Here is a 26924-nt window from a genome sequence, read left to right as displayed (position 1 = left end):
CAAGACCTGTATATAGAAGACATTTCATGTAAGGCAGTACAAATGGTAAGAATGAAGGCTGAGTAGCAAGAGAAGGGACTGGCCTTAGGGCCAATGCAGGGACTATTAAAAACGTCATTCCCTGGCCTGACACGATGACTCAGCGGGATGCACTGGGATCCCATATGGGTTCCAATTTGTGTCCTAGCTGCTCCATTTCCCTTCCAGCTCCTTGCTTGTGGCCTGGGAAAACAGTAGAAGATGGCCTTGAGACCCTGCACCCGCATGGAAGACCAGAAGAAACTCCTGGCTCTGGGCTCCTGGCTTTGGATCAGCTTAGAGCTCTGGCTGTTGCAGCCACTTGGGGAGTGAACCAGCAGATGAAAGGTCTTTCTCTGTCTCTCCTTCTCTCTGTAAAATCTGCTTTCCCAATAAAAATAAGTAAATCTTAAAAAATAAAATAAAGAACATCATTCCGCTTCTCATAGTAATCCAATAACAGATTGGTCTAGCTTGTGGTTTTCTAGTTATTTTCTTTAAAAATTATTATTATTATTATTTTACAATGTGACTCCATAGGCTGTGGGGATCTAGTTAATTATTTTCTTCACATGTGATACAACTTTTTCTCATTCATAAGCCCTCATTTTAAACTTCAGTTGCTACATGCCAATAAAAAGCAAATAAGCAAAAGTCCTGCTAAAGTCAGGAAAGTCAGCTGGATCCTATATATTGTATTCTGACCCCCACAAGAATTAGCTACTGCTACTAGTTATTGTGCCACAATGGACAAGGATCTCATCAACCTGACACTTAACCATCAAATGAACTGGACAAACTCCCCTCACTCGGGGTTTGTAGGATGCACAGCTGACCACATTTAATGTTCTAAAGCTGGGAGGTGTCTTAGAATCAACCGTGTGCTACAGCAGCAAGTCAGGACGCACTTGCTGTTGACTGGACATGCGGAACTGTCCTGGGCATCAGCTTTAAAACTCGCAGTATGGGTGCCAGGGATTCAGAAGTCAGGGACCTCAGGGCCAACAGCTGATGCCCTTGTCAAGCCTAGGAGGGAAAGGCAGTGTGGGAAGGTGACAATGCAGGCGTGTGGAGCAGCACTCCCAGAGGAAGGCCCACAGACGCCCAGCCCCATGCCATTACAGCAGGCCCAAGTCCCCACCATTGTTTTCAGTTCTTTTCCAGATGTTTAAATCAATCAACTTAGATGTTTATTTCAACTCCATTAACCCTTACTGGCACAGAGGAGATGTTTGGGGAACGAAACAGAAACTGTGGAAGAGTGGTTCAAGTCTACATTCGGAACAAGTCTTAAGAAAATCAACAATGTATTGCACTTAGATTTTCCCTTTCTCCACACGTATAGGGAAGATATATGATTTTGAGAAGTATTTATATCCAGAGCATGTTTATTTGTAATTGCCAAAGCTGATACACAGTCTGAGTTATGACTGGCAGATGAATAGATACACAGACTGTGATATGCTCACACAATGGAGTACTTCTCAGTGATAGGAAGCAATGAAGAACTTACAGACACAACAACACAATAGTAATAATGATGGGGGCTGTGCTATGATATAGGAGATTAGCTTCCGTCTGCTCCACTGGCGTTCCACACAGGTGCTGGTTCAAATCCTGGCTGATCCACTTCCAATCCAGCTCCCTGATAATGCACCTGGAAAAGCAGTGAAAGAGGGCCCAAGTCCTTGGACCTCTTTCATCCATATGGGAGACACAGAAGAATCTCCTGGCTCCTGAGTTCAGGCCAGCCCAGTCGTTGTGGTCACTTGGGGAGTGAACCAGAGGATGCAAGATTTCTCTCTCCTCTCTCTATAATGCTTCCTTTCAAATGAGTAAGTAAATCTTTTAAAAAAAAATTATAATGAATGAAAAAAGTCAGACCAAAAAGCAGGTACGGAATCTCATTTACACAATTTTGAAAATGTAGACTAATCTATATGTCAGGAATTATCAGTTGCTGAGGGGTGTGAGAGCGATATGAGGAGTCAAAAGGATACGGAAAATTTTGGGGTCCAGGTGGTTATTCACTGCCTTGGTGGCAATAATTCCACAGGTCAAACCTTATCAAAGCGTACACCTGAAAATATGTGTATGTCCCTGTATACCTATTACAGCTCAATAAGACTTCAGAACATCTATGTGGAAGTCTAAAACAGCTCTTTTAATGAAGTAAGCTCGTATTTTTTTTTTAAGAAAACATGTGTCATGTTTTGATTGGCAGCATTTTTTCCCTCAGTGTTTTTTTTTTAAGATTTATTGATTTTTATTGGAAAGGCAGATATATAATGAGGAGGAGAGACAGAGAGGAAGATCTTCCGTCCAATGATTCACTCCCCAAGCAGCCACAACAGCTCGAGCTGAGCCAATCCAAAGCCAGGATCCTGGAGCTTCTTCCGGGTCTCCAACGTGGATGCAGGGTCCCAAGGCTTTAGGCCGTCCTCAACTGCTTTTCTAGACCACAATCAGGGAGCTGGATGGGAAGCGGGGCTGCCAAGACATGAACTGGTACCCACATGGGATCCTGGTGCGTTCAAGGTGCGGACTGTAATCACTACGCTATAGCACCGGGCCCTTCCTCAGTGTTATATAAGGCACTGGAGTCCTTTCAAATGGGTGATATCTTTGAGTTGATAACATTCTGTTTGGTATTTCTATGAGGATTGCTAAAGGTCAACTCCCAGTCCTCACCTGCAATGCACTGGCCCTCTATACTATTCTACCAGTCAGCAGCCTCCAGCACTCATCAACCTTAGATCCCACCACCGCCTCCATGTCCAGCACTTCTTGTGGATGCCGACTGTATAGTACTTTGCACTCTCACTTTAGATCCTTGCTCCTTCGTGCGTGGACTACTCTAATTACAGCTGAAAATGTTTTAGTCGTTCCCTCTAAACTTCCACAGCACTAGGACTGTATTATCTTTCTTGACACTGCCAATAAGCACCTCCTGGGTTAAGAATACACAGTATCTCTCTGTTGCCCACAAAAGGAAATTGCCTAGAATCTCAGACTCCCAAATTCAGCTGTTTTCTTGCCCACTGCTTTCCCAAGGATCCCTCCACTGCAGCCAAAATGGCTTCTTCTCTCTCCATGGTAGGCAGAATTATGGTTCCTAAAGATGTCCACAGCCTAACTCCCAGATCTGTGAGCATGTTATTTTACGTGGCAAAGGGGGCTGGCTGAGCATGATGACATAAAGTGGAGACATGAACCAGACAATTGGGTGGGCGGAGGGGAGGGTGGTTCTAATGCAAAAACCTTCTAAAAGTGGAAGAGAAGCCAGAGAAGGAGCTGTGTAACAGAAACAGAGGCAAGAGGATGTGGCTTCCGGCTGAGAAGACAGAGTGGGGAGTGGCAGTGAGCCACAGGATGTAGGCAGCCCTGTGGAGGCTGAAAAAGGCTGAGAAGGGCTCCTCCCCTGGAGCCTGGGGGGGGGGGGGCACAGCCGCAGGACAAGCAGACTACTCCAGGGAGAGTCATCTGAGATGCCTTGCTTCCAAAACGGTAAGTCTGTGCTGTTTAGGCCACTACATTTGTGAAAGCGGCAGCAGCAAATGACTACACTCTCATCTAAACACTTATATTGTTGTGGGGTGCAGCCAGTGATAGCCAGCACCCACTGACAGTGGGCAAATAGAATGTGGCTGTGCCCCCCCCTTTGTCCTGAAGGTGGGGTCTAACAAGTAATGGAATGTTAATTCCATCCTTAGCAAGCCCTCAGCCACTCCCCCCACCACATAGGTGTTCCCTCCTGCCCACCTGTGACTCTCACCTATTATCTAGGAGAGGATGTTATTGCATTGTTGTGTAACCACTCCCCTCAGAAGCCCCTTTAAAGTCTCATGAAGGAGGGGTCGGTCTCTCTTGATCCAGTGTCTGGTCGGGTGCTTCCATTGCTCTGCCTTACCCAGGACAGGTAATCCCCTGGGCATGGCCTCTGTGTCTGTATTCCTCTCCCTCTGTTCACTGCTTGGGTATGTTGTTTCTGGTTTGTGTGCTGTCGGGAGTTCCAGGGGAGCTGAGGCCTAGCAGTAAGTGGAATGTGGACAGAGAAGCCAGGGAGAGGTGAATGTCCGCAGCTTTGTAAGTGTGTCCAGGTTATCCCTTGCATGTCTCTTAGGATAATTTATATTGTTGGGAAAGCTGGGACATAGGTCTTCAGCTTAACAGATGGACTTGAGGGAAATGACCATTTGTTACTCTTAGAGTTACTCTTAGGGTTATGCTTGGTTGGATTGTGATTGGTTGGATTGCCAAATGGACTTGTGATTTGCTATTTCTAGTGTGCTCTTTATCACCAAGCTTGGTTAATAAAGACTCCTTAGTAAACCTTAGACATGTCTGGTGTGATGTCACCCCTCCGTAACAGTATTTCCCAAGATAAAATGGCTCATGATATCTTCTCTTTGCCCTTGCATGTTTCGCACTTACTGCTGTGCTTGCTGCCTCAGGAAGGCGATCTAGACAAACGGCATCCACGACTTCCCAGCCTGCCTGGCTTCTGTTCAGCTGACAGCAGGGCAGAGAGGAAGGTTACATGCAGCAGGCCACATCTCCCAACAGGCGCCTTGTCTATGCAGCTGCCCTCCACTCGCTGACTTCAGGCCTCGGGGTGACGGAGGGTCCCTGCTGTGGCTCCTGCACCTCCCACTACCCCGCCTCTGTTAATATCCTCTTTCTCAAAAACTGTCAAACTAATCAGTCTGAGTGCATCCTCTGTTTCTCACTGGGATGCTGGCGGCTAGAGCGACACCACTTGGAATGCCCTCCTCTACTCTCAGGGCCTGGCTAATGCGCCCTGTTCTTGAGGCCTGGCTCCCATCCCAGCTCCACAGGACCAGGAAGTCCAGAACTGAGTGAGGCCTGAGACACCATCTGACACAGCCACGCATTGTTCCCCTCTGTCTCTGACTGCTCCTTTTGGCTCTCTTTCTGGTAATTCAATTCTTCTTTCTCAAGTACTGGCATTCTTCAAGGTCTTGTCTCAGAAATTCTGTTCTCACACTACAGATTGTCTCCAGGAGAATTCATCTGCTCTCTGTTTTAATGATCATCTACATCCTGACAACTCCAAAAGCCATATTTGCATCCTGGACTCTGTTCCTGAGGCTACGTCCATATACTTCCAACCGTCTAATCCACAGCTCCCTGGCTGGCTCCGATCTCCAAGCATGTCAGAAGTGCTCACATCATCCTTCCTTGGCCATATTTTCCCACTCTAGGACACTGGCCCAGAAACCAGAAGAGCATCCTTGCTATCCTCTCTGACTTGTTTCTTCCCCACTCATCAATCACCAGATCTTGTTCTTACTTCAATCTACTCAGGCTCCACCTACTGCACTCTTCCCAGCCTGACCCCGTCCCATCAATTCTCTATGCTTTAAGGTCACAGGAATCTCCTTAAGCAACTCTCTTTCAGTTACATAAAAGCTTCCAATGCTTTCCCATTGCCTGGAGGAAAAAGTTCCAATTCACAGCCTGGCCCCTGTCATCCTGTCAGCCTCATCCTGCACTGCACTCCCCACCTCCTCCTGGCTCCAGCCTGCTGGACCCCAGCCAACTGCGGCATCATGCCTTATGCTGGTTCCTCTGCTCGGAGCACTCTCCCCGCTCCTCTTCCAGCTGACTGCAATCCTACTCATCTCTGGTCATGGGGTAAACCTCACTTCCTCAGGCAGGCATTGTACGGACCCTAAGACCAGGTGTGGCCCACGCCCTCCCCTCTTGTCACTCCTTTGATCATAGCTGCTCAGGGCTTTGCTGCAATTGCTTGTGTTAGCTCTCTCTTCTCAGCTTATCTCTGTGAGAGTGGGAACTGGATCAAGCTTACTCGTTGATAAAATCCTGGATCCTAACACAGATCTTGACCTGGAGGAAGCACTCAATAATCATCGTGCGGGCCTGCCGCAATAACGTAGTGGTTAAAGTTCTTGCCTTGAACACACTGGGATCCCATATGGATGTCGTTTCATATCCTGGCAACCACGCTTCCCATCCAGCTCCCTGCCTGTGGCCTGGGAACGCAGTCGAGGACGGCCCAAAGCCTTGGGATCCTGCACCAATGTGGGACACCCGGAAGAAACTCCTGGCTCCTGGCTTTGGACTGGCTCAGCTCCACCTTTGCAGCTGCTTGGGGAGTGAATCATTGGACAGAAGATCTTCCTCTCTGTTTCTCCTCCTCTCTGTATATCTGCCTTTCCAATAAAAATAATTAAATCTTTAGAAAAAAAAATAATCATCGTGCAACAGATGTCAAATGAAGGGAAGGAGCTTAGAAGGGACTCCCAGATCCAGGGCTCTTTGTATTCCATCCTCTGCCTCCATGTCTGCCCATGGAATTTTCTGAATCCACACAAGCCCACAGAGGTTGCTCTTCTGCCCAAATCTGCATGCCCTATGCCACGTACATGCTGTTCTTCCTTCACTCTCTCAGTATCTTTTCACATGTTACATACATGGGACTCCCTCTCCAGCTACACCAGAAACTTCAGGGTGACAAGGGATGGGGATCATATCTTCCGATTCCTGGGTTTCTCTAGCTCAGGGCCCAGGGTGGTGCACTCAACCAACAATACCTTTTCTAGACATTGCAGGGACCACAGCAGTGAACAAAGTAAATGATAACCCATGCTGTGCTGTCTTACTTAAATAAGCAATCACACTGCAACTACTGACATTGTGTAACAATGCCCAGTTAAACTGCCTATTTTATGCCCTTTTAGCCTGGGGTCTCAATGCCCAGGAAGGGTTCACCTCTGCCTTGGAGGTGATGATGCTGTCCCAGGAAGCCTGCCAAGCCTGGCTGCAGTCTTACCTCTGGCCAAGCCTCTGTCCCATGGCAAGCATTCAAGAGCAACAAGATACTGAAGCATAGGCTGGAGCCAAGCCCATGCCTCCCCACCCCCTATTGCCAGGCTTCCCAGAGCCCACAGGGTAGAGCCTGGGGCCAGATGGAAGAGCAAGGGGAAGACCTGAGCTGGGGGAGGACGCCAGTGGGCCCCTGAACGGTTCTTCTTGGTGCCCAGGGACACATGGCCTGGGAAGCCAGAGGAGCGTGGCTTTCTTCCACTCCCTTACTTGTCTGACTGTGGCACTAAAAAGGAAAGGAAGATCCTGCAGGCAGCGCTCACCCTGGTCCCCCTACACATAAACAACCAGGTGTATTTTTTTTTTCCAAAAGAGTAAACAAAACAAAATACTCTCAAAACCAGGTCATTTTCTAAATAGGTCAAACAGTGCTGTGGATTTCCTAGCAGCACACGCATATTGCGGAAAGCGAAAAGGACCGCTATGGAGAGGGAAATTCCATGGGAGAAGGGAAACTTAGACTTCAGCTGCACTGGCAAGGATTTACTCCTAAGTGGGTGGAGATGATGGTAAATGAGAGGCTTATTATTCTTTACTCTTTTGTACTCACATATCTCCAATATTCCGTAATTTTTAAATCACTAGTGATCTCATTTGCACAACAGCCACTTGCACATTTGCTGAATCTAGCAAATTAGAACAGAACCATGTTAACAATGTAGCCTCCAGAGAAACACAGATTTCATTTGTTCCTAGCTACTGACACACAGATGTGACAGCTACAGCATGTGCTTTGGAATCTAGTTATCTGATCTGAAGATGGGCTCAACAAATCTGCTTCTTTACACAACCACAAGGCTCTTGCCATTTGCTGGGAAATATTTCCAGAGGGAGAAGGACCACAAGGAGGTGGAATAGGCAGGAATCTCGGTGGAGGGAGGGGCATGGCTTTGAAACCATCCAGGCCTGTTGAAGTCTTGGCCACACTTTAGGTGGGCGGCACCAGCATTGCCCACCCAGTTCCTAACTGATTAAGAGACCACCAATGGGGAACATCTTACCTGTAGGTTCCCCGCCCAACAAGGAGGGGTGAGGGAATGATTAAAATCCAAAGACCCTTCCTCAAACCTTTGGTGTCTCTCCCTGCTCTTTCGAGAGGCACCCCACCTCCCGGCTTTCTCTCCGGAAGTGCTTTCCCCCTCCCTCCCTTCCCTGCTCACCTGGTCCTTTCACAAATAAACTTTTCTGTCTGCAACAGATTCCCGGCTTTTTATTTCTATACTAAGCTGAGGAAAGAACTCACCGGGCATTTCTGGTAACAGCTTGAATAGTTGTCCCTCTAAACTCAAACACGGCTAAGGGTCCTCGGAAGTGGACATCTAATCCAATGTGTGTTCAGAGGAGGTGGCTCTGGGAGTCGGTCAGACTGGCTGGGAGCACTAGGGTGGTGGAGGTCTCCACTTGAGCAGACAGGAGGTTTCAAGGTTGCAGCGGAGGCTTTCCTCATGGAAGCCTTACTGTCTTCCCAGACCTCCTCCTGCTTCATAGCTCTCTTGATGGAGCCTATTCCTGCCACTGCCTTCTCCCTCTTCCTGGCTCTGTTTTTTTGCTCCCTAAGAAATTCCTATTGTGTGATCTCTATCTACCTTCCTGGTTTTCAACTGCCTGTGGGTACTAACCATGCCCTCTCATCTTAGCTTCCCGGAACCTAAGGGTTTCCAACTTCCCAGCTGGCACTACAGATTGCCTGCTCTTTGTCCTTCAACTTGGTACCTTCTGGCTTCTACCTGCTCATGTATCCTTTGGTCAGCTTAGCTTGTCTCTGTCATCTGCCTGCAAGGTAGGCTTAGATTATCTACGCCCTCTGGGTCCTGGGTGCACCCTGACTCCTGGCTATTTACCAAGGAGATTATGCATCCAGCAACTAGTGTGGTGTGGGCACTTCCCATTCAAGAAGGCTGTCTCTAACCAGTGGGGATGATCAGAGACCCACCCAGCAGACTCCGGACCTATGCAAGCACTCTGATGAAGAGCCTCCTGGAACCTCGGATTTCTTCTTTCTCTTCATGTCTAGGCCTGGCATAGCTGGCTCATGTTCAGGCCTGGCACAGAGCCTGTTTTAGAAGCGCCTCACCTGTAGGCCTACGGTTAGCCTCATTCCCATCACACCCAGCTTTCGTCAGAGGAAGTCAGGAATACTGGGGATGCATATGAAAGACATTATGACTGGGCAGGCCAAACAGAGGAGCAGAAATAGCAGTCAGCTGCAGCTTTGAAGAAGGCTGTGTTGAAACACAAGGCCAAAGGCAGGAATTCAACAGGGCTGGGAGGAAAGGTGCTATCCCAGCTCCACTGAAGAGCCAGTGCTCAACACAGCACCTTGCTTCACATGCCGGCAAAATACAGAATTACGTCAAAACGGCTTTTTTATGTACTGAAAATAAAAATGGCTTGTCGCTAAGCGCAATGGCATAGTAGTCTAAGCCTCTGCCTGTAGCATCAGCATCCCATAAGGGTGCTGCTTCAAGCCCTGGTTGTTTCACTTCTAATCCAGCTCCCTGTTTATGGCATGGGAAAGCAATGGAGAATGACTCAAGTCCTTGGGTCCATGTGGGAGATACAGAAGAAGCTCCCAGCTCTTGATCAGCCCAGCTCTGGCCGTTATGGCCATCTAAGAAGTAAACCAGCAGACAGACAATCTATCTCTGTCTCTCTGTAACTCTGCCTTTCCAATAAAAATAAAATAGATATATTTTTAGAAATGACCCATCATATAGAAGTACTAGGCAGCAGAGTTTATAGGGAGAAATACGGCAAATTAAGATCAGATGGAAAATCAAGATCAAACAAATAGATTGTGGTCCAACAGTTATCCACTAAAACCTGAACCCAAATTTGCAACCAATCTGTAGGTAATGGAAGCCTAAGTGACAGATACGTACACCTTCACCTACTATCCTTCCGTGCCTTAAAAACAGTGTTCCCCGCACTCATCCCATGCATTTTAATGGCACACAGTTTGGGAAACATTTCACATTTCACACTATGCCTAGAGTCACTCCCACCCCAGCTCAACTATGCAAAGTGATTATCACCCCTAAAAGGCTCTTTGCTTCTTTGTTTCCCAAATCTGACAGGTCCTTTCTTTTTCTGTAATGTGTGTGTGTGTATTTACACATATATAATTTCTGTCTTCTGGGAAATAGCCATGGAGGGATTCAAATACACACACATTTGCTATGTTATTTATGCAAATGTATATAACAAGCTAAATTTTTCATATATAAATACACATACAAACTCAAGCATGGAAAACAGCTTTGTAGCAGGGGATTCTGCATCAGATTCAGCATCGTGGCTGGTACGCTTCTGCCTTGGCGGTGCGTTGACAGTAGGTCTCAGGCACACCAGACTCTCTCTGAATCAGGCTATCAGCTATAAAGAACACATGTGGTGTTTGCAGCTTATACACAATCGGAATGAGAGGAAACCCTGCTTAAAAACATTGTTTTGAGGGCCCGTGGCCTAGCGGCTAATGTCTTCACCTTGAACAAGCCAAGATCCTATATGGCGCCAGTTCAAATCTCAGCAGCCCCGCTTCCCATCCAGCTCCCTGTTTGTGGCCTGGGAAAGCAGTCAAGGATGGCCCAAAGCCTTGGGTTCCTGCACCCGTGTGGGAGACCTGGAAGAGGTTTCCTGGCTCCTGGCTTCGGGCTGGCACAGCACCATTTGTTGCAGTCACTTGGGGAGTGAATCATCAGATGGAAGATCTTCCTGTCTCTTCTCTTCTCTGTATATCTCACTTTGTAATAAAAATAAATAATCATAAATCTTAAAAAAAAAACACATTGTTTTGTAAATAAACATACCTATCCTTTTCCCCAACAATTTCTTTTTTTTTTTTTAATTTTATTTATTTTTATTGGAAAGTCAGCTATACAGAGAGGAGGAACTTCCATCTAATCTCCCCAAGTGGCTGCAACCACTGAAGCTGAGCTGATCTGAGGCCAGGAGCCTGGAACTTCTTCCAGGTCTCCCATGTGGGTGCAGGGTCCCAAAGCTTTGGACAGTCCTTGACTGTTTTCCCAGGGAGCTGAGTGTGAAGTGGGCCCCCCGGAACACCAACCAGTGCCCATATGGGATCCTGACATGTAAAAGTGAGGGCTTTAGCCACTAGGCTACGGTGCCAGGCCCTCCCCCAGCACTTTCCCAATGCAGAAACTCCACCCCCTAGGTGCTAGAGCTTCGGACCCAGATGTGCACTCAGAATGGTTCCTGGGGAGGGCTGGGCTTTCTGAGGTTTGGGAAATCAGTCACACAATCAGCCCTCCAGTCCTGCATGTAAAGCACCTGCAGATTCAACCTGCTATGAACTGCAACCACCTGGGAAAGAAGCATCCATACTATACATGCACAGATCTTCCCCCGACACTGTTCCCTAATGATTCAAAAGGACAAGGATTCCTATAAGATACACACTGTGCTAGCTATTACAGTGACTCAGAGATAATCTCAAGTGTGCAGGAGGACTTGTCTAGACTACATGGGACACTACGCCATTTGACATAAGAGGCTTCAGCGCTGGATTTTGCTGTCTGGAGGGGATCTTTAAGAGAACTCTGGGAGCAACAGTACTTGGAGGCTAGAATGAGGTGATAAGAGTGTCTTCAGTACAAATAATTTATGGCAGCCAAAATGAATACCAAGAGAACTTCCCCTGGTCCCATACACATTTCCAATAGGCTTTAAACCCCCAGAGACTGAACTAACAGCATGATGTCTGTCACTGACCACATGGTCCTCTACAGCGTTTTCTCTACTGATTTGACCAATCTTTGTAACAGTTTGGACAAGAGGTGGGGAACCCTTTTTTCTACTAAAGGCCACTGGGATATTTACAACATTATCTATGGCACATACAAAATTATCCATTTAAAAATTAGCCTGCTACCAATGTGTTCAATTCTGAGTTCTGCCAATGGTTGGATTGACAGACCAAATGACTTCATGGGCCGCCTGCTGTCCCCCAGCCCTGATTTAGGCCTATAGAAAAGCTACGAGAATGGTACAACACGCACTAAAACACTGTTGCTGACTCAACCATCATCATACTACTCTTCTTACCTTCCTAAACACCCTCTGCTGCCACCCCCCGCCTGCCTTTTCCTAACCACCTGGAAATGGCACAAGCCACAGCTGGCCACTTCTGATGTCCACATCAATGAAGAGCAAGGACAGTCCCCTACAGAACCAGCGTCACCACTGCCTCTGAGAAAACGAACAACCCCACAGCATTAGCTAACACAGCTTCTGGCAGTTCCACTGTCGTAGGTGCCGCTCTGGCCTTAACTGCGTCATCTGGGGAGACCCACAGCAGATGCTGCTGCAGGCAGTGTCCTCCTCCCAGTCACTCCCCCTAGGCAGTCTGCTGGGACAGACTGTGCCAATGTGGAAATCCTGCTGTCCAGTTACTCTCCACTCATGCAGTGCCGGTACTAGCTGATGTGCCCCTGCCTGAATCAACAATCAGGTCAGGGTTTGCACAGTGCAGGCGTTCTAGCTGCGTCATTCCTTCCACTGCCTGCATTTCTTTTTAAACAATGACCCAGCAGTATCCTCAGCATGGATACTCCGCCCCAGAGCCCACCGAGGCTTCCTTCCACTGTCCCCCTCCTTCGGACCTTGCAGGAGCTCAGGCCAGCCCCCAGGAGTCACTAGCCCTTTATTTGTGATGCCATCACCTCTCCTGTAGTGAATTATAAACCAACCAGTCACAACTGCGTTGTCACTTACCAACCTTTAGTCACGTGAAAACATCAAACCAGTGGGATGCATAATTACAGGGTTAAAGACAGCAGATACAGGACATCTGTTTTATATTTTGAAGAACAATCTGCCCAAGCCCCAAGGAATCTTTCCTCCTGCCTGGGACAGAGCCGCTTACTTTTCCCAATCAGACTTTCTGGGCTATGGAGAAATAGGGCCACCCTGTCCTCCACCCGGACCTGACAATTTTGCAAGAACACAGGTGTAGAAACCACTGCGCCCATCCGCCCGCCCACTGGACACGGAGAAAGAGGCTGCTGTGGATGAAGGGATTTGCCCAGGGTTCCTGGGATCTCTTGCCCCCTCCACCGGGTTCATCTCATCTCCCTCCCAGGGAAGCCGGTGTCCCGGGAAACCAAGAAAGCCCAGGCATCCGCAGCCCTGGCCTTTGCTCATTTGCATCTTGGCCTCCTTGTCCCCAATTTGAACACGTCCATTAAGGAGGCCTTTAGGAGCTTATCATTATTTATTTCTAATCAAGCATTTCTGCAAGTCGACAAAGGCAGGTTCACGTATTACCACTTCTCTAACCAGAATAAAAATTGTCAGGGCTGGAGGAACTGCTCCAGTCAAGCCGCTCTCCTGGACGCTGAAACCCACAGCGAGTGACAGCTCCCGGGAGCGGCGGAAAAGCCGCAGACTAGAGGCACCCCCTTTCCCGTCGCCCGCGTTAACAAGGCAGCAAATGCAAGAGACTCCGGAGCTCCTCAAACGTTCGAGGAGAGGAGCAAGTGGGGAACAAAGCCCAGCCCCGCAGCCCCAGGCGCGGGGACAGGCGACCGCGCCCTCACCGCAGAGGCCCGGCAGGCTGCAGAGGCTGCGGAACCGCAGTGCGGGCCGTGGAACCCACCAGCCCGGCCTCGCCTCCCACCCACGCCGCCCGCGCCCGCCGAGCCCAGCCGGGCGCCCACACCGCAGAGCATCCTCCCGCGAGCAAAGAGAGCGCGGCGGCCACAAGCTGCGGCGGGCCCCGGCAGGTCCCCACCCGTCCCCGGCGCGCTCACCCGTCCGAACGCCCATCCCGGAGCCAGCGGTGCAGGACGCGCGTCCGTCAGCCCCGGGCGGGAGCGAGGCGCCGATAGCTGAGGCGGCGGCGCGGCCGGGGCGAACGCGGCGATCAACAGGCGGCTCCCGGCCGGGGCGCGGCGCGGGGCGCGCGGCTGCAGCGGAGCAGGCTGGGAAGCGTAGTTCCCGGCGGTGCGCGCGGGAGGGACCCTCTGCCCGACGCTCCCCACCTTGCAAGCGCGCGTTCGCTTCTGCTGCAGGTGTGGGCACAGCGCTAACGGGGAGCCTCGGCTGGGACCAAAACCACGGGGGCTCTTTTGAGGATAGGGTGCGTGGCCAGGGCTTGTCAGCCTTGTGAGGAGCGTTTGGGCACTTGGGCATCTTTGTGCGGGGGAGCCTTATTACCGCCCGGCTCAGGGACAGCTCAGGCCTGTCTGGTGTCACTGGGAGGCGACAGGAGGTGCTGAGCGAGAGGGGAAGGGAAAGGGGCAGAGAGCAAGGTGGGATTCAGCGAAGCTGCCCCAAGGTTAGGAGGGTGCTGGCCTTGCCAGGTGTGAACCTTTGCCTCTTCATTGTGACAGGGGCTTACAGACAGAGGCTTGTGGACTCCGCAGCGCTCCACTAAGAATAGTCAGGCCTTGTGACACCAGATAAACGGGATCATCCATTAGGGTTCATGTCAGCCCTGGATATGTACTGGGTGTCCTCTGTGTCATGTTCTTGGGAGCTACAGAAAAGAAAAAACGAACAAAAGAAAATAGGTCTTGTTTCTGAAGTGTTGAAAGTGTGGGTGAGGTGACAGGACAAATAACAGAATCATGAAGTTGGACAGCTCAATAGGGTTACCTTCTGGAAGCTTCTTAAAAATGAGAGGTGGCCTCTCCTTGCTGAACTCTTGCTGTGTGTTATAAGTATAACCTTAGCTCTAATGCACTGACCTTGACAGTTGAAGGTAGTTGGAGTTTTTGTAAGAAGTGGTTCCAGGTGCTCCACCCTGTGGAGGATTTGCAAGAGGGAATGAGCCAGAAGGATGGATGTGGCATGGCCAGTGTGACCTCAGTTGGAGGAGAAGCATCAGAATCTGGCCAGAAGTTTGCAGTCATCACATACGTGACTGTAAAGGAAAAAGTGCTACAGGAGCTAAATTCCAAATTTGAGAATAATACCATAGCTTTGCATTTCCCTGTGCATGTCCTCACTTGATTTTTTTTATTGTTTTTTTGTAGTAACCCTGTAAGACAGGCAGAGTAAGGTTTTTTTTCTCCAGTAAAGATTGTTGAGGAGAGAGATGGTGAGACTTCTTCAGTCACCCAGCTAGTGATGAAATCTGTCTTCTCCTGTCCCTCTCCAGGTCCTCTCAGCATACATTTCTTCCTCGGCTTGTGGAAGGAATCAGAAAAGAAGCAAATTCTCCTAGGCTCTTGGAAAAAATGTGATGAAAACTGGCACACAGTAGCTGCCCATGGCCAGCCCAGTGTTGTTCCAGCTGCCAGGGCCTCGTTGTATCCCAAACATCCTGTAGAACAGACAGGATGTCTTTGATTTGTTTATGCCATGCATTTGTTATAAAGCATAGCTTTCTGCTAAAGCAGAAAGGGGCTACTCACAGATCAAGCCAGCAGCATCTCCCGTAAAAAGTTGATGCTTGCCACAACAATAAAACATTATTAGAATTTTATTTATATTGGAAGAAAAGTAGCGAAGATACTCAGTGGTGTTCTTTCTCCATGGTTTTCTTGCGGTTCCTCAAGAAACATTTCATCAGAGGCACTGTAACAAGAGGCAGACGCAGAAACAGTTAAAGTTCAAGATGGCAGTTAAAGCAGAGGTATAAGAACTTTCCTGTTCTCCCAGAGTCACAGATAATCTCTGGGAAGATATTAATGCTAAGCTTAGAGTGAGCTGTGAAAAGGAACTTCCAGTCCACCTCTGTCTATATCAAGAAAGCTGAGATTAGTGGTGTTTTGGTTTGGTCTTTACGTTTATCTCTTTCTTTGAAAGTTAGAGTGACAGAGAAGAAGAGATTGCCAATCTACTGGTTCATTCCCAATGGTTGGGCTGGACTAGGCTGAAGCCAGGAGCGTGGCACTCCATCTGAGTCTCCCAAATGTTTGAATTATCTTCTGCTGCTTTCCCAGGCCCTGTAGTAGACAGCTGGATCAGAAGTGGAACAACTAGGACTCCATAGGGATGCCTGCCGCATCAGTGATGGCCTAAAGAGGGCCACAGCACCAGGCCCTAGTGGGTGTTCATGGATGCATGAGGAAGCTAGAGCACTTAGCCCACTAGATCCAGTCCTTTCAGTTCTTTAAATCTAATACGCATATCTCGTTTGGTTTAAAGGGTGTCATCATGCCTATGATTCATCAGTTGAAACCCTTTGTCCTGTCTGGACCACATCTTGTAGGTTTGACTTTTCCACTTGGGTGTATTTTTTTTTTTTAAATGAACATGTGGAATTGAAGCAGAAATCTGAGAGCTGGAAAAGACCTTGCAGGTCATCTGTGTAGCCTCCATACAAATGAGGAAGCTGATACATGGATAAAAAAGGTCCCAAGGCTCAAAGAAAGAGAAAATTCCCTGTGGAAGTTATGGTGCTTGTTATTCACACTGGAGTAAGTTGCAGACCACACTAGGAACAGGCAGATGTTATTGCTTGCCTACTCAACATGCACTTCACCTTCCTTCCTTACAGAAACCTGTGGGGAGGTGTACCACCTACCAGTGTCATCTCACAGGTGCTCTCCTAAACCTGCCAGGGGCCGGGGGAACAGGATCCTCTTTAACCTTTCTGTGGGAGATTAGGAGTTGGCTCCTGTGGCCCCATTTTGCTGATAAGGCCTGAGGACAGCTTGGCTGAAGGAACATTTGAAAGGTTTTCTTGAACTTTAACAGCCATGCAGAGAAACATGCCACCATCGTCACTGCCTTGCCCTTCATTGGGCCACCTGACACTTGAGTGGCCCTCTTGCAATCATCAGGATTCCCAGTCTTAGGATGAAGCCAACCCACTGATGATGGCAGAGTACAGTGGTGGAATGAACTTGGGTCTGTGTTGTAGCTGTGTCAGTGACTCCATCATCCCAGTGCTGCCCTACTTCCAGATTTTTTTGTTATACCAGATGATAAACATCTTTATTGTTGAGTCATTGTGCGATAGATTTCCATTACCTAAAGCTGAAAGTTTTTTGGATTCAGTAAGAAGTTACTTTCCAATGGTGACTAAACAAACAAAAAAACAGTCACACAAACCAGAAAAAGGAAATGTTGGAGAAACAAATGACAGCCTGGGTTTGAGCCGAGATCTCTATGTAGAATGACTGAGGCCAAATTTCTTTACCTTCTCTAAGCTCCATTTTCCTCATTTCCAGACTGAGGATAACAACAATGCATGGGGTTAAGAAAATTAAATAAGGATCCTGCATGATGGCTCAATGGCTAAATCCTTGCCGTGTGTGTCAGGATCCCATAGGGGTGATGCTTCCTATCCTGGCTGCTCCACTTTCCATCCAGCTCCCTGCTTGTGGCCTGGAAAGGTAGTAGAAGATGGCCTAAAGCCTTGGGACCCTGCACCCATATAGGAGGCCTCAAAGGAGGCTCCTGGCTCTTGGCTTCAGGTCAATTCAGCTCCAGCAATTATATATTATATTATTTCATATTATTTCATATTATATTATATTATATTATATTATATTATATTATATTATATTATATTATATTATATTATACTATACTATATTATATTATATTATATTATATTATATATTTATATGATATTATGTATTATATATTTATATGATATAACCTTTTTTTCCCAGGTCACAAGCAAGGAGCTGGCTGGAAAGCGGAGATGCTGAAATTAGAACTGGCACCCATGTGGGATCCTGACGTGGCCAAGGCAAGGACGTTAGTCATTAAGCCAGCGTGCTGGGCCCAAATAAATCTTTTTTTAAAAAAGAAAGAAAATTAAATGAGAGGATATAGTCAAATATACTACAAAGGATGTGATGGCTAGTAAGGAGTTAACGAGTGGTAACCATGTTGATCAAGCCTGAATTAAATTGCAATGAAACTGGCAGTGTGACAAGGTACAACTGGATAATACCCTGTAACAGTAGGCGGGTGAGACTCCAGTTTGGTTCCTTGACTCAGTTTTGAGCCTCGTTAGCCACAGCTTTCTGCTTCTGTAAACATGCTTGCTAAGCTAATTGGTTGAAGATGTGGTCTAAATTTAAGTCGATTATGTAGTTTGTATTGTAGTTCGTTGACTGGATGACTATTTTGTACTTAAAACCCCCTGACTTTGACCACGTGGTGCAGCGATTCCTGAAGCGTAGTGGGAGCTGCTGTGGCCAACATTGGCTAATAAAGACTCCTCCTTACTTCCTACACTTGTGTCCAGCATGATGTCTCTCGCTCTCCGTAACACCAGCAAGCATCTAAGAGTAAATCCCCATGTGATGGTGATCACAATGTGATGCTGATTACATTAAGTGACACCAGTGATACAACCTGCAAGACCCAGAACATGGGAACCTCTACATGACAACACAGTTTCTAAAAAATAAAAGAGGGAAAGAAAACTTATAGATACATGAGAAATGTAATGATGACCCAAATGTATCATATGGATCTTGACTTAAATAAGGCAGCTGTTTTAAAAAATCATATTAATTTTAAAAAGATCATATTACTGAGAGGCAGGCTTTTGGAACAGTAATTCAAACACCACTTGGAACAGTGTGCATCCCATATCAGAGTCCCCGGGCACAAGTCCCTCTGTTTCCATTTCTTCTTCTTCTTTTTTTAATGGCATAGGAGATCATGTATTAGGCATGCATAACATGTAAGAAAATCCCACAACTTAAAAGCAATAATAACAGATTCCAAAATGGACAAAGAAATACACAGACATCCTCTGTTTCCATTTGCAGCCTCCTGCTAGCGCATACCTGGGGAAGCCGCAGATGGTGGCTCAAGTACGTAGGTCGTGCCACGCATGGGGGAGGCCCACATTGAGTTCTTGGCTCTTGAGTCCCATTCCTTGCGGACATTTGCTGAGTAAACCAGATAACAGAAGAGATTTCTCTATCCCCTTCTTCTTCTTCTTTTTTTTTTTTTTTTTGCATTTCAAATAAAATAGAGATAAGAAATTTTACTCTATGGTTAAATGTGATAGCCTAGTGGCTAATTCCTCACCTTGCAAGCACTGGGATCCCATATGAGTGCCAATTCATGTCCTAGCTGTTCCACTTCCCATTCAGCTCCCTGCTTGTAGCCTGGCAAAGCAGTAGAGAACTGGCCCAAAGCCTTGGGACCCTGCACCCTCATTCCCATGGGATACCAGGAATAAGCTCCTGGCTATGGATCAGTTCAGCCCTGGCCTTTGTGACCACTAAAGGAGGGAACCAGTGGACAGAAATCTTTCTCCCTTATCTCCTTCTCTCGGTGTATCAGTCTTTTCAATTAAATAAATAAATGGGGCCCAGCGGCGTGGCCTAGCAGCTAAAATCCTCACCTTGAACACGTCAGGATCCCATATGGGGGCCGGTTCTAATCCCGGCAGCTCCACTTAACATCCAGCTCCCTGCTTGTGGCCTGGGAAAGCAGTCAAGGACGGCCCAATGCCTTGGGCCCCTGCACCCGTGTGAGATACCTGGAAGAAGTTCCTGGATCCTGGCTTCAGATCAGTATAGCATCGGCCATTGTGCTCACTTGGGGAGTGAATCATCGGACGGAATATCTTCCTCTCTGTCTCTCCTCCTCTCTGTGTATCTGACTTTCCAATAAATAAATAAATCTTAAAAAAAAATAAATGGGGCCCGGCGCGGTGGCGCAAGTGGTTAAAGGTCCTCGCCTTGCACGCCTGGGATCCCATATGGGCGCCGGTTCTAATCCCGGCAGCCCCGCTTCCCTTCCAGCTCCCTGCCTGTGGCCTGGGAAAGCAGTCGAGGAGGCTCCTGGAAGAGGCTCCTGGAAGAGGCTCCTGGCTTCGGAGCGGCATAGTATCGGCCCGTTGCGCTCACTTGGGGAGTGAATCATCGGACGGAAGATCTTCCTCTCTGTCTCTCCTCTCTGTATATCCACCTTTCCAATGAAAAAATAATAAAAATAAAAATCTAAAAAAAAAAATAAATGAATGAATAAATAAATAATTTACACATGTATTTATTTTTATTGGAAAGGCAGTTATAGAGAGAAGGAGAGACAGAGGGAAATATCTTATCTTCTATCTGCTAGTTTATTTCCCCAAATGGTTGCAATGGCCAGAGCTGATCTAATCTGAAGCCTCTTCCAGGTCTCCCACGTGGGTGTAAGGTCCCAAGGCTATGGGCCGTCCTCGACTGCTTTCCCAGGCCACAAGCAGGGAGCTGGATGGGTAGCAGAGCAGCCAGGACTAAAACTAGTGTCCTTATGGGATGGTTGGTGCTTATAGGTGGAGGATTAGCCAGGTGAGCCATTGAGCTGGCCACAAAGGTAATACATTTTAAAAACCATGTTAATGAGATAATTTGAGGAGATTTAGAAGCTTTTGGATTTGATAATGGTATAATCTTTTTAAGGAGTTCTCTTTTTAAAAAGAGTTTTTACCTTTTTGAGTGATCAGCTAAACTTTACAGAAGAATCAGAATCAAGGATGTGCTTTTAAATTAATGTGAGATGGGGGTGAAAAATGGAGTGGTGAGGGATGCAGAGAAGACAGTATTGTTCATGCGTTGATGGTGATTAGAGATGATGGGATTTCGTTAAATCATTCTCTCTGTATATTTCTTTTTTAAAAATACAGCTTTATCAAGATATTAATATTTTCACATGCCCTAAATTTACCCTTTTAAATCCAGTAGTTTTTGATAAATTCACAGAGTTGTATGACTGGGACCCATTCTCATTCTAGAACATTTTCCAAATCTAAAAGGAAACCTTTTATGACCAACTTCCTCCATGTTGAAGCATGTGTCAGTATTTTATTCTTATTTTATGGCCATAGCATTGTCATCTAATGATGAATGTACCGTATTTTATTTATTCATCAGTTAATGGATGTTTAAGTCATTTCTGCATATTGGATATCATACACATTCATGTACACTTTTTTTTAGATTTACTTATTTTTATTGCAAAGTCAGAGATATACAGAGAGGAGAAGAGTCAGAAAGGAACATCTTCCATCGGATAATTCACTCCATAAGTGACCACAACGGCCAGTGCTGCTCCAATCCAAAGCCAGGAGCCTCCTCCAGGTCTCCCACGTGGGTGCAGGGTCCCAAGGCCTTGGGCCATCCTCAACTGTTTTCACAGGCTATAAGCAGGGAGTTAGATGGGAAGTGGAGCTGCCGGAATTAGAACCGGCGCCCATATGATCCTGGCACATTCAAGGCAAGAACTTTAGCTGCTTGGCTACTGCGCTGGACCCTCATCTACTATTTCAACTCCCCAAATGACTGCAATAGCCAGGACTAGTCCAGGCTAAAACCAGAAGCCTGGAATCCCATGCTGATCTCCTATGTCAGTGGCAGGGCCCAAGTGTTTGGGCCATCCTCCATTGTCTTCCCAGATGCATTAGCAAGGAGCTGGATTAGAAACGAAGTAACCAGGACTCCAATCAGCACCCACTCAGGATACTAGCACTGCGGAGAATTTAAAATGTTTTCCTGAGGGAGTTGTGTAAAAAGAACAATACTGGCTCTCCCCTCCCTCTGGCTTCTTAGTTCCCTACACTATCTCTACGCATTGGATGAGCTCCTGCCACTGTGATACCACCCACCATGAGTTCCAGACCAAGGTGAATGAAGCCTTGAGCCTCCTAAACTATGAGCTGAATAACCCCTTTCTTTATACATAAAAAGAATAAATGAGCTATTAATCCACAGAAAGACTTGGAAGAAGCTTAAATGCATATTGCTAAGTATATGAAGCCGGTTAAAAGACTACATATTGTCTGCTTCCAACTGTTTGCTCTTTTGGGAAAGGCAAACTGTAGATACAGTAAAAGGATCAGGGGTTGCCAGATGTTCAGCAAGGGAAAGGAGCGGAAGATAGAGTACAAATGATTCTGGGGACAGTGAAACTATTCTGCATGTATACCATTCCACATTTGTCATAACTTATGAAGATTTAAAACACGAGAGAGAGCTCCAATGTAAACTATGTGCCTTAGTTAATGTTTCACTATAGGTTCATGAATTTTAATAAATGTACCACACTGGCACACGTTGTTAATAAGAGAGGGGCAGCAATTAAGACACCTGTGTCTTGGGGTGGGTGCCATGCTGTAGCAGGGAAAGTTGCTGCGTACAGCACTGGCATCCCATAGGAGTGCTGATTTGAGTCCTGGCTGCTCCAGTTCTGATCCACTTCCCTGCAGTGTGCCTGAGAAGGTAGCAGAGGATGGCCCATAAAACTTGGGACCCCACACCCATCCGTATAGGAAACCTAGAAGCTCCTGGCTTCAGACTGGCCCAGTTCCGGCCATTGCAGCCATTTGGGAAGTGAACCAGCAGATGGAAGATCTTGGTGTAACTCTGATTTTCAAATAAATCTTTAAAGAAAAGACACCTGCATCTTGTAGTACTTGGGATAGAGTTCCAGCTTTATTCCCAATTCTAGCTTCTTGCTAATGTACACCCTGGGAGGCAGAGGTAATGGTTCCAGTGGTTGAGTCCCTTTCACCTCTGTGGGATACCTGGATTAAGTTCCTGGATCCAACCTTTGGCCTGGCCTATTCCCAGCCATGTGGACATTGGAGAAGTGAACCAGCAGATGGAAGATCTCTTTCTCCACGTTTCTGTCAAATAAAACAAATGAATTAATTTAAAAAATCTATAAATGTAAAAAGCAAAAATTTAAAGAATAATAAGAAACTGGAGGGAAAATCAGAGACAGAGTATGTGGCAACCCACTGCTTTCTGTGCAATATTTCTATAAATCTAAACTGTTTTAGAAAACAGCGTGTTAGCAAAAAAAAAAAAAAAGTGGGTTTTATTATCATTAACTTATAGTTTTACTCAACTTTATTTCTGTGATTCACCTACAGAAATGTAGGTAACAAGAGTGTATTCATTTTGTCTGCTCTATCATGTGCAAGTATGAACACAATATACAAGAACTATGGCATAAGGTGAAGGAGTAAAGTCACAGGGGGCATTTATGTTTTAACCTACATTGCATTTATTTTGTAGCCTATGTTTAAAAAATGAAAAGGAGTGGGTGTTTGGAGTGGTAACTAACATGTCCATATCCTGTGTCAGGATGACTAGGTTTGAGTGCTGACTCCTCTTCAGAGTCATCTTCTTGCTGATATGCACGCCAGAAGGCAGCAGGTAGCAGTTCAAGCACTTGCTTTCCTGTCTCCCACATGAGTGACCTGGATTGAGTTCCAGGCTCAACTTTGGTCTTGTCCATTTTCAGTTGTTGCATGCATTTGGGGAGTGAACTAGCAGATGGAAGATTTCTCCCTGACTCCCTATCTCCAGCTGTCAAAAAGAAAAAGAATAAAGTACTCAAATCAATAACCAGACTATACTACAATGAACTAGAAAAAAAGAAAAGTAAATTGAATCGCAAGCTAATAGAAGGAATGGAATAGTAATTGTCAAAGTAAAAAATAAATGAAACAAAGAATAGTGATATCAATGAAACCAAAAGCTAGTTGTCTGAATATTAACAGAAATGATAGATACTAGCAAAACTAATGAATAATATGCAAATAACTAAAATTAGGAATCAAAGTAGGGGTGCTACTATTGACCATACAGAAATAAAAAGGATTATAGGAGAATATTATGAGCAGTTGAATGCCAACAGATTAGATAACCTAGATGAAATGGACAACCTAAAGACACACAAATTACCTAAACTGCTTCAAGAAAAAATAGAGAACTTTATCACTTGCAGCATATGACAAGACTGAGTCAGTAATCAAAACCTTGCAACAAACAAAAATGTCCATAGGGCTAGTGCCATGGCATAGTAGGTTAAGGCCCTATTTGCGGTGCTGGCATCTTGTGTGGACACCAGATTGAGTTCCAGCTGCTCCACTTCTGATTCAGCCCCTGGGTAAGGTGCCTGGAAAAGCAGCAAAAGATGGTGTGAGTCCCTGGACACCTGCACTTGTACAGGAGATCCTGAAAAAGCTACAGGCTCTTAGCTACGTATCAGCCCAGCTTAGGCTTTGCAGCAATTTGGGGAATGAAACACCAAATGGGAAATCTCTCTCCCTGAATATCTAACTCTGCCTTTTAAATAAAGATAAATAAACCTTAAAAACAATTACAGGATTAGATGGCACCACTGAATTTTACAAAGCATGTAAAGAAGAATTAACCCCAAATCCTTCTCAACTTCCCCAAAAAAATAGAACAGGAGAGAAGGATTCCTGACTCATTCTATGAAACTAATATTATCCTGAAAATAGAAAGATCACAAGAAAATGAAGGACACAAGTACAGATTTTAAAAGTCTCAACAAAATATGAGCAAATATCACATTAAAAGGAATTTAACCAAGTGGAATTTATCCAGAAATGCAGGATGTTCAAAGTAAGGAAGTGAATAATTGTAGTATCACACACTGATTGGAACAATGGGAGGAAAAATTAGCTAAGCACCATTGGTACAGGAAGGACATTTGACAAAATCCAACGCCCTTCCATGTATTAAAAACTCCCAGAAAAGGCATTTGTGGGGGGCCCATTATAATGGCTCACCCCATATGGGCACCAGTCTATGTTCCGGCTGCTCCATTTCCCATCCAGCTCCCTGCTTGTGGCTTGGGAAAGCAGTAGAGGATGGCCCAAAGCCTTGGGACCCTGTAGGACCCAAGTAGGAGACCTGGAAGAAGCTCTTGGCTTCTGGATTTGGATCAGCTCAGCTCTGGCCATTGCAAGCCACTTGGGAAGTGAATCAGTGGATGGAAGATCTTTCCCTTTGTCTCTCTTTCTTTCTGTAAATCAGTAAATCTTAAGAAAAAAAAAGGTGTCTGTGAAAACCTCGTGGCTAACATTATGCACAATGGTGGAGGACAAAATGCTGTCCTGTTAAATCATAAAGGAGACAGGATACCCTCACTCACGAGCACTACTTTTTGGCATTTTACTAGAAGTTCTAGTAAGACCAACTTATAAGAGAAACGAAACAAAATTGAATTTGAAAGGAAGAAGCAAAACTATCTCTACTAACAGATCCCACAATTCTTTATTTAGAGAATATCAAAGAATATATAAGAATTATCTATTAAAATTTCTTGTTTATTTAATTTGAAAAGACAAAGACAGATAGAGCTGTCAACTGTTGGTTCACTCCCTAAATGCTTTAGCAGCTGGAGCTGAGCCAGGCCAAAGCTGGGCGAGGAGCTCAGTCCAGATCTCCCATATGGGTAGCAGGAACCAGAGTTCTTGATCCATCTCTTGTTATCTCTCTGGGAGAACTTTAGCAGGAGTTGAAAGCAGAACTCAGACTTGAATCCAGTCACTTCAGCTTGGGATGTGGGCAGAGTGGCGTCTTAACTTCTAAGCCAAATGTCTGCCCCAAGGTTAAGTTTTTGGAGACATGAGGCAAGTGATAAAATCCAAAGTCAAATTCAAATTCCTGTAACAACAGGTCCCAGTAATAATGAACTCCTGGTACTGACATTAAGTGCTAGTTCAAGTCTCAGCTACTCCAGTTCTGATCCAGCCCCTGCTAACATGCCTAGGAAAACCCTTTCTTTATTATTATTATTTTTTAAAGATTTATTTTATTTTTATTTGGAAGGCAGAGTTGCAGAGAGATAAAGAGATCAAAGGGAGATCTTCCAAACGTCAGTCTCTCTGTCTCTCTGTGATAACTGTCTCCCTCTGCACTTTTATAGATATCAGATCCTGTTTAAAGCAATGAAATGATGATCATTTTCTGTCCCTTTTAGCTATCTACTGTTCTGTAATCTGGATTTTCTTTTCTTTTTTTAGATGTATTTATTTTTACTGGAAATGCAGATTTACAGAGAGAAAGCGATACAGAGAGAAAAACCTTCCATCCACTGGTTCACTCCCCAAGTGGCCATAACGCGTGGAGCTGAGCTGATTTGAAGCTGGAAGACAGGAGCCAGGAGCCAGGAGCTTCCTCTGAGTCTCTCACACGGGTGCAGGGACCCAAGGACTTGGACCATTCTTCACTGCTTTCCCAGGCCACAAACAGGGAGCTGGATGGGAAACAGAGCAGCAGGGACATGAACCAGCGCCAATATCGGATCCTAGCTTGTGCAAGGCAAGGACTTTAGCCACTAGGCTACCATGCTGGACCCTGTAATTTGGATTTACAAAGTTACTTCTTTAGGCCTGCCTTTCACATTAGTTCAAACTGCAGAAATGTTAAGAAAACAAAATCCACTGCTTAATTCACTGCAGGCCTTGCAGAGAGTCCTCTGTATCCTGCTGTGCATTGTGACACCCCAGAAAAGGAAACACGTTGCCTATGCAACCCCTTCCAAAGAACCTCCAATAATCCTTCCTATGCTTCAATTCTTACATCTTCAAATAAAATCTTCCCATCCTTCACTAAACCATTTCCTCGTGGACAACTGCTGACTCACTGCTGGATTGCAAACTCTTCGAGGGCAGATACCCTCTTTTTTTGAAGTACTACCTGACCTCATCGGTATATTGAGACCCTCGGATCCTGCAGTCTCTCTTGGGTCTTGGACTGAGCACACTGGATACCACTGAAAGTTTATGCATGCCACATTCACACTAAGCAATCCAATGTAGCCTCTGGGATCTTACTTTTGGTCGCATATATCCTGTTTTAGTCCACGGCTCTCAGTGCATTCTCTAATGCACCATTAGAGATGAAAAGATGAGTACGACCTAGTTATGTCTCTCCGAAGCACGTATCTAGTGGACAAGCAAAGTCAAACGCATGAATAATTCAAACAGAAAACAGTCCAATATTAAACACAAGATTCAGACTGCCCTTACGGTTCAAAGGAGAAATGATTGGGCAGGTGGCAGAGAGGGGCAACTGGGAAGAATCAGCGAGAAAAGAAAAATCTCAGACCACGCACAGGTAAAGGAAACAGCATATTCAAGGTGTGAAGGTAGGAACAAGGAGGCAAGTTCAAGCGGCTTTGCTTTGGCAGACACATGTGGTGTGCACAGGATGTTACAGATGAGTACAGCATAACAATAAACTCAGAAACCATAGCTTGAACACCAGTGAGGGCTTGTCCACAGGGAGCCATTGAAGCAAGTTAGAGTGGGAGGAGTGATGGGGGAGCAGTTGTTGCAAGAG

At 46.0% G+C, this 26924-nt stretch overlaps 1 protein-coding gene across 1 annotated transcript in view; it reads right to left on the bottom strand.

Annotated features, from left to right (window-relative positions):
- Positions 1–13760, bottom strand: part of TMOD2 (tropomodulin 2) — a 53957-nt gene extending 40197 nt beyond the window's left edge. Inside the window, exon 1 of the mRNA XM_040968857.1 lies at positions 13659–13760. The gene's annotated coding sequence lies outside the window, so the exon portion shown is untranslated. The remainder of the gene's footprint in view (positions 1–13658) is intronic.
- Between the last annotated feature and the right edge of the window lie 13164 nt (positions 13761–26924).

Source organism: Ochotona curzoniae, unplaced genomic scaffold, assembly GCF_017591425.1.
Source record: "Ochotona curzoniae isolate NIBS_2020 unplaced genomic scaffold, NIBS_Ocur_1.0 scaffold_4701, whole genome shotgun sequence".
NCBI classification, from domain to species: domain Eukaryota; kingdom Metazoa; phylum Chordata; class Mammalia; order Lagomorpha; family Ochotonidae; genus Ochotona; species Ochotona curzoniae.
This window is presented reverse-complemented; position numbering and strand designations above follow the sequence as displayed.